General features: G+C 43.4%; 1 pseudogene; it reads right to left on the bottom strand.

Moving 5' to 3' along the window:
- Positions 1-284: 284 nt before the first annotated feature.
- Positions 285-4,207, bottom strand: LOC108932630 (nuclear factor 7, brain-like; annotated as a pseudogene).
- Between the last annotated feature and the right edge of the window lie 3,159 nt (positions 4,208-7,366).

Genomic DNA, 7,366 nt, shown 5'->3' on the forward strand with positions numbered 1-7,366 from the left:
TGTGTGTGTGTGTGTGTGTGTGTGTGTGTGTGTGTGTGTGTGTGTGTGTGAGTAGGTCTCTCCATGTAGACAGACACACCTGCAGACCCTCAATGGAGCAAACAGGTAAAGAAATATTCCAAACAACTAATATTGACAGTTTTTATTATATTGCATTGCATCACTATAGTTCAGTTCATTCCTGTTTTGTGAACATTTACTTTTCTCACAGGTAACGAATATTGTGTGGAAAGTAAATTAAACTCTACAGTAATATTTCAGTTCAGAAGTCTGAACAACATTTATTACAGTTTATTCACGGTTACAGACGCCTTCACTGGACAGATCTTCAGAGCTTCAGCATTTCTGCCATCGTCTTTTAAACAAGGAGAGAAATATGGAAACAGTTTCTCAGTGAAAGTGTCTGTAAAAGTGTAGATGTGTGACATGTCAGTGGGGTTGAAGAAGGACACCTTCCCCCTGTCATTGTCCAGCTGAACTTGGATCCTCTGGGGTTTCTTCTCCAGTGTGAGATCAGTAACTCCAGCTGCTCTATATTTATCACTATTCCTCAGAAGTAAAACCCATAATCCATTCTTTGGACCGTATGCAATCCTCCCCTTCCTGTTGACAGGCTCTTTCACCACTCCTACATCCCACTCAGTTTTGTTTCCCACCTCCACCTCCCAGCTGTGTGTTCCTGAGCGAAACCCCTCAGAGCCCAACACCATTGCATACTTAGAAAACCTCTCTGTGTTGTCAGGAAGCTGCTTTTTGACTCCACTGTCTCTCACACTGGTCAGATCATCAGACACGGAGAGTTTTTGGTGAGCAGTGTTGGGGTCCAGAGTCACAGGAGCTGTGGGATCCACATAAAGTGTAAACATGAATTAGACACTTAAACACTGAGCTCCACACTGCAAATCTGAAACAACTTCTTAAGAAATCTGTAATTATGTATTTATTAATTTTTACCCATTTGTACAACAGGGTAGTTTAAGCAAAACAATTTACAGTAAGTACCTCACTCAAAGATACTAGAGCTGGATGTGGAATTTGAACCTGCAACATTTGGCTTTAAACACAGTTGTATCCCCTATGGTACCAAATGCCTGTAACACATGAACTATAGTAATTATAGTAGTTTTCGAATAATGTTCAGAGGAGTTAAATCCAAGCTGAAGTAATAAATGGTCTTCAGGTTGTTTGGTGTTGGAATCACATCTCATAATTTTGGTTACAATGAAAATTGTTTTAACGTTTAGTCACTTTATCAAAGTTCTGGATACATTTATTGATATTTTTCATTTTTGAACAGTTCCAGACAAAAATCTGAATCTGTTTGCCTGAGACTGTTTGCAGTCACCTTCAGATTATCCTACAATCTGATGCACGTTGTTTTGGAGAAAAGCGTCTGCTAAATGAATAAATGTAAATGCAAATCTCACAAATAATGCTCTCTGGGTTAAGAACACACACACAGACACACACACACACAGGGCAGGAGCAAAGAAACTTGTGCAAAAATAAAAGCAACGTGTTTCAGTGTTTTTTAAATTTTGTGATGAAACACTTACGTTGAGTGAAAATAATTCACTTTAAATTTTATTAATTTGAATTGAAATACTGCATGGAAAGGGGGCATGGTGGCGCAGTGGGTTGGCCCAGGTCCTGCTCTCCACTGGGTCTGGGGTTTGAGTCCTGCTTGGGGTGCCTTGCGACGGACTGGTGTCCCATCCTGGGTGTGTCCCCTCCCCCTCCAGCCTTATGTCCTGAGTTGCCGGGTAGGCTCTGGTTCCCCGCGACCCCGTATGGGACAAGCGGTTCAGAAGGTGTGTGTATTGCATGGAAAGAAATATTACAGCTTCATTTTCTAATGCACTAAAATGTGTAATTTTGTGAAGGGCCTGAATATTTTTGTAAGGTATTGCATATTAAACTTCCTGCCCAATCTTTTGAGCTTCATCAGGGGTATAAATTACAGGACAAAAAAAAATCTGCTCAACCAACACCTGAATTCCTCTCGTAGTACCGACACAGACCAACTACTGTAACCCTTTAAAAAACAGTCTCCTCCAGTTCCTTTTACCACAGTCAGTACCGACAGTCCCTTTTTTACACAGGGAAAAACACAGTAAATCAACAGTGACACATGTTGAGTAGGGAGCCCAGCACTGGTGCTGCTTTTCAAACACGGCCATTTTGTATATAAATGGGCTTCTACTGGTGCCCAGTACTCACTGTATGTGACAATGTGCAGCATCTTCTCCCAGACTCTGAAGCTCAGAGAACCCAGATGTTTGGCCACATCTATCAGCACCCCTGAAAGAACCTCTGGATCCTGCACTTCACACTGGACTCTGCAAGGACAAGTAGGACTGAATGATGATGTGGGATTTGAAGGGAATTAAATAAAATTTGAAAATGATAATGACAATAAATACCTTTGCTTTGTGCTTTTGTAGGTCTGGAAGAGACAGAAATAAAAATAATTCAGTGTGTTCACTCAATCAGTGTTAAAGAAAAAATAGTTACAAACCATTATCCTACCATCAGGAATTTGGTGTCTTCATTTCTCAGATCTTCTTCAATGTCTCTGATTCTGTCTGACAGGATGGAGATGTGTTTGGAGATGTTTTCTATCTTCTCCTTCATCCTCTCACTCTTCTGCTCCTCTTCCTCCCTTAATGCAGCCAATCTGGCCTCCTCTTCATCTTGCAGGAACCGGTGGAGCTTCTCAAACTCCTCCTTTATCAGTTTCTCTGTGTGTTGAGCCTGATTCTGAAAATTACGGTCACATTTAACACAAACCTTACAGTTCAGTATCACTCTTAACTCATCAGTCCTCCTCTTATGGACATTTAGTAGTTGGTTCCAGTTGTATGTGACATCTAATCATCACCAGTCCTCCCCATGTCTGTGTGGATCTATTCAAAAGAGAAGCTCCTCTGATACACTCCCTGCCAAACACACTGCTTTCTTTACACACTACACACACAACACCATGTAGGAGGTCGACTGCTGATCTGAGCATCTTCATCTCTTACTGGTGTCTCCCAAAAGTGCTTCATGAGTTTGTAGGAGGAGTCAATACAGCTGTCAGTTCAGGTAGATCATCATCATGACAGTGATACCAGTTAGTGTCTCTCATAGAAAGAACAACACAAACAACACAACGTGTCCTTTCCAAGCTGTAGGATCAGTTTGCTGATGGGAAAGACCTCTTCACTCACTGACTCATATAAAGAGTTTAATAAATAATCCATTTACCTTTATGTGTTTCACTGTTTCCTCACACTGTTCTTTAGATTCATTGAACTTTTTCAGTTTTTCCTTTATTGGTTACAGTGTAGTCTTGAGTTGTTCCTGGAATTACACACACACACACACACACACACATTTTCAGAACCGCTTGTCCCATACAGGGTTACGGGGAACCGGAGCCTACCCGGTAACACAGGGCGTAAGGCCGGAGGGGGAGGAGACACACCCAGGATGGGACGCCAGTCCGTCGCAAGGCACCCCAAGCGGGACTTGAACCCCAGACCCACTGGAGAGCAGGACTGTGGTTCAACCCACTGCGCCACCGCACTCCCCCCTGGAATTACATATTTTGATCATTGTACAATTACTACTATAATTGATTTGAAAAAAGAAGTGAGTCATCTTTACTAAAACTGATAGTTCACCAGCATCTGTACTGCAGAGTAATTTAAGTCACATGAATATAGTTTTATAGAGATTGCTGATTGTTTCAAGTTCAGGTATTTACCACTAACATAACTTCAATATTTTTAATATTAAATGTGAAATAAAATACCTTTATATCCAGTGCAGCCTCTTCCACTGGACAGAGCTGGTGGTTTCTGTGCTTTTTTGAAGTCTGACACACGACACAGAGAACTTCTTGGTCGTCCTCACAGAAGAACAAGAGCTTCTCTCCATGGACACTGCAGCGAAGTTCAGTTTTCTCCGTAGCCTCTGACTTACATTTCTGCTTGAAGTAGGACTCTATAATGTTCTGTAAAACCAGGTTGACAGGAGGCTTTTCCGTAGAGGACCTCCTCCTGCACATAGGACACTCTCTAGAGCTCTTCTGTTCCCAGTATTGCTGCACACAGGATCTACAGAAACTGTGACTACATAGTAGAATAACAGGATCCTTGAAGATCTCACAGCACACAGAACAAACGAGCTCCTCATCCAGAAAAGAAACTTCAGCTGTCATTTTACGGGTTCTTTGACGTCCTGCATGTCTGGTTGTATAATCCTTCTGTTAAAGTTTCACTTTCACTTTGCACTCAGACCAGACATACCCACACACACACACACACACATTTTCAGAACCGCTTGTCCCATACGGGGTCACGGGGAACCGGAGCCTACCCGGCAACACAGGGCGTAAGGCCGGAGGGGGAAGGGGACACACCCAGGACGGGACGCCAGTCCGCCACAAGGCACCCCAAGCGGGATACGACCCCCAGACCCACTGGAAAGCAGGACTGTGGTCCAACCCATCGCGCCACTGCACCCCCCTGACCAGACATACCCTTTGCAGGGAAACCAGAACTAACCTCTTCACGACAGTGTAACCACTGAAGTTCAGGTCTGCAGTCACAGTCCTACACCTTACCTTTAAAACCACTAATTCACTCAATACATAGAGGTACAAGTAAATAACCTCTATTCAGGAAATAACTGGCAGTGGTCAGTAGTGTATAGAAAAGTTTATTTAAACTGTAATGTCAGCAGCAGGACTGGGGGCTTCTGAGCAGGTCATGAAATCCAGTGAAGAAGACAGTTGACAAGGAGGTTTTGTTACTGCTTCACAGTAAAAGTTGGCTTTAGGGAATGAATTGAATGCAAAAATTTCCAAAGTAACAAGAAGATGGTGACGGAAATGTAACACAGCACAATTTTTCTGTTCACAGAACTTGTTCTTTATGGCTTTATGATCATAGACAGTAGAGCACTGCTGCAGACACCTTTCTGTGCTTCTGTACTGGAGTCAGTAGATGGACAGGAACATCAGCATCATTTTCCCATCATGTGTTTGACAAGATATTAAATTCTGCTGTTCAGTAAAGTGTTTTTGTGCTGTCAGTAGATGGCAAAGAAACACACTGCATTCTCTACAACCGCCTGTCCCACTCGGGGTCGCAGCAAGCCTACCCGGCAGGACAGGGTGCAGGGCTAGGGTGGAAGGTGGAGGAGGAGACACACACTCTGGATTGAATGCCAGTCCACTGCAAGGCACCTCAAGTGGGGCTCAAACCCCAGATCCACCACTCAGCAAGCAAAGAGCAAACCTGCGGTGCCACCACATCCCCCATAGTGAATATTCTACAGGTAATTATTTACTCTTATTAATACTAATAATATTAATGTTTGTCATGTAAACTATATTCTAACATTCAGAATATCTTGTTGATATTCAAAATGCTGTGATGGAATGATGTCCCAGTCCCAGGTGTACCCTAATTAGCCCGGTGTCCTGTGCCTCCAGGATAGGCTTCGACTGTCACGCCCTCTGCTTCATCGCAATGAGGAACACCTGCAGCGGCTCACGGGACAGGTGCATAAAATGAGAGCTCAGAGCCCAGGGACACAAAGAACCTCATTCAGCCTTAGTACTCGTCAGCATGCTTTACCTTTCCTCTCCTGCCTTTCCTGATCACCATGTCCTTGTCCTCGTTTCCCTGTTTCCTTTTCCGTATCTCCACGTCTTCCTGATTTTCCTTAACTTCTTGCCTGTGTATTGGATTACGACTCTTGGATTCTCCCTTCGGACTACGTTTGCTCATCGGTGACCCTTCGTCTGTTTCTTCGATCATGCCTTTCGGATTTCCCCTTGAGAAACCTTCCTGTGTTGCGCACTTGGGTCCGGCTCATTTGCCCCAGGTGGAAACCATGACATCAGCCCACAGTGACCCTAATCCATGAATAATGAGAGTAAGTATTCTAAATAGACCTACATCATGAACACTCTGAAAATATAAGCACGTACATGTTTCATCAGTAAAAACTTTTCATGGAGTTTCAGAAATTGTTTGCTAAATATGAAAAACGATAATATTGGAACAGTTCCATTGCCATTTTATTGCTATTTGAGTCATTTCCGTCAAATAATAATTTACGCATTAAAACAAGAGATTCACGAGTCAAAAGAGGCTTATTGTCATTTCAACCACATACAGCGGATACAGAACACAGTGAAACAAAACCACGTTCCTCCAAGACCATGGTTCTACATAAAATAACAGAGTTAGCGACGCAGACTACATAAAGTGCACGTGTGCAAGACTTGTGCAAACAGTGCTAGACATTACAGCAGCTAATAAAACAGTGCTGAACATTACAGCAATTACTAAAACAGGACTGTGGTTCTAGTGTCAGTCCAGTCCCTGAGTACTGAGAAGTCTGATGGCTTCGGGGAAGAAACTAGGATTTTATTGTCCTGAACCATTTGCCAAACAGCAGAGGTTCGAATAGGGTTTGACCGGGGTCTGTGGTGTCATTGATGATACTGCCAGTGTCGTAGGTTCAAAACTGAATGGAAAAAAAGGGAAGAGATGACACCCGAAAACAATTTTTTCTTGCTTTCGTGTTGCGCTCATTGCTGCAGAACAATTCGTAATTGACCAGTGTGTGAATGATGTTCAAATAATAGATCCTGTAGGGGGTGCTGGCAGTGATAAGGAACCTCTGGTTCTGGCAAAAGGGTCAAAAGTTAAAGAAATAAAAGTCACCGCCAGAACCGGTTACATGCTAACTGGCGTCTGGTCTCCTTATCACTTTTTCAGTTCGCTCCCACTCAGGCACCCTTGTCTGAGAGTGGGTAACACCAGCCTTCTTCTTCAGTCGGCTAGCATAGGTAGCATCCAGGTTTTGGAGCTCCATCCTGATGATGCGCTGGATCACGTTCACCACACGATGCAGGTGTGGTTACCACTCCTGACCTGCTGTGGTCGGTTTGTGAGGAAGTCCATGACCCATGAACACAGAGAAGAATCTAGGCCCAGGTTATTCAGTTTGCTGATCAGTTTGTGAGGGATGACAGTGTTAAATGTGAAGCTGAAGTCCATAAATAGCATCTTCACACAACTGTTTGGTTCCTCTCACTGTGTCAGAACGGTGTGGAGATCTGTTGTAATGGCATCCTCTGCGGAGCGCTTTGTCCAGTAGGCAAACTGGTGCTTATCCAGATCAGGTGGGTTTACTGTTCTGATGTGTGAAAGGACAAGTTTCGCATAGCACTTCATGATATGGGTGTTGGAGCCACTGGGCGATAGTCATTCAGACACTTCACAGATGATTTCTTGGGCACTGGAATGATGTTGGAAGAGCAACTTTTTGTTATGAGAGGTTGAATATTTCAGTAAACACC

The sequence above is a fragment of the Scleropages formosus genome, chromosome 3 (assembly GCF_900964775.1).
Source record: "Scleropages formosus chromosome 3, fSclFor1.1, whole genome shotgun sequence".
NCBI classification, from domain to species: domain Eukaryota; kingdom Metazoa; phylum Chordata; class Actinopteri; order Osteoglossiformes; family Osteoglossidae; genus Scleropages; species Scleropages formosus.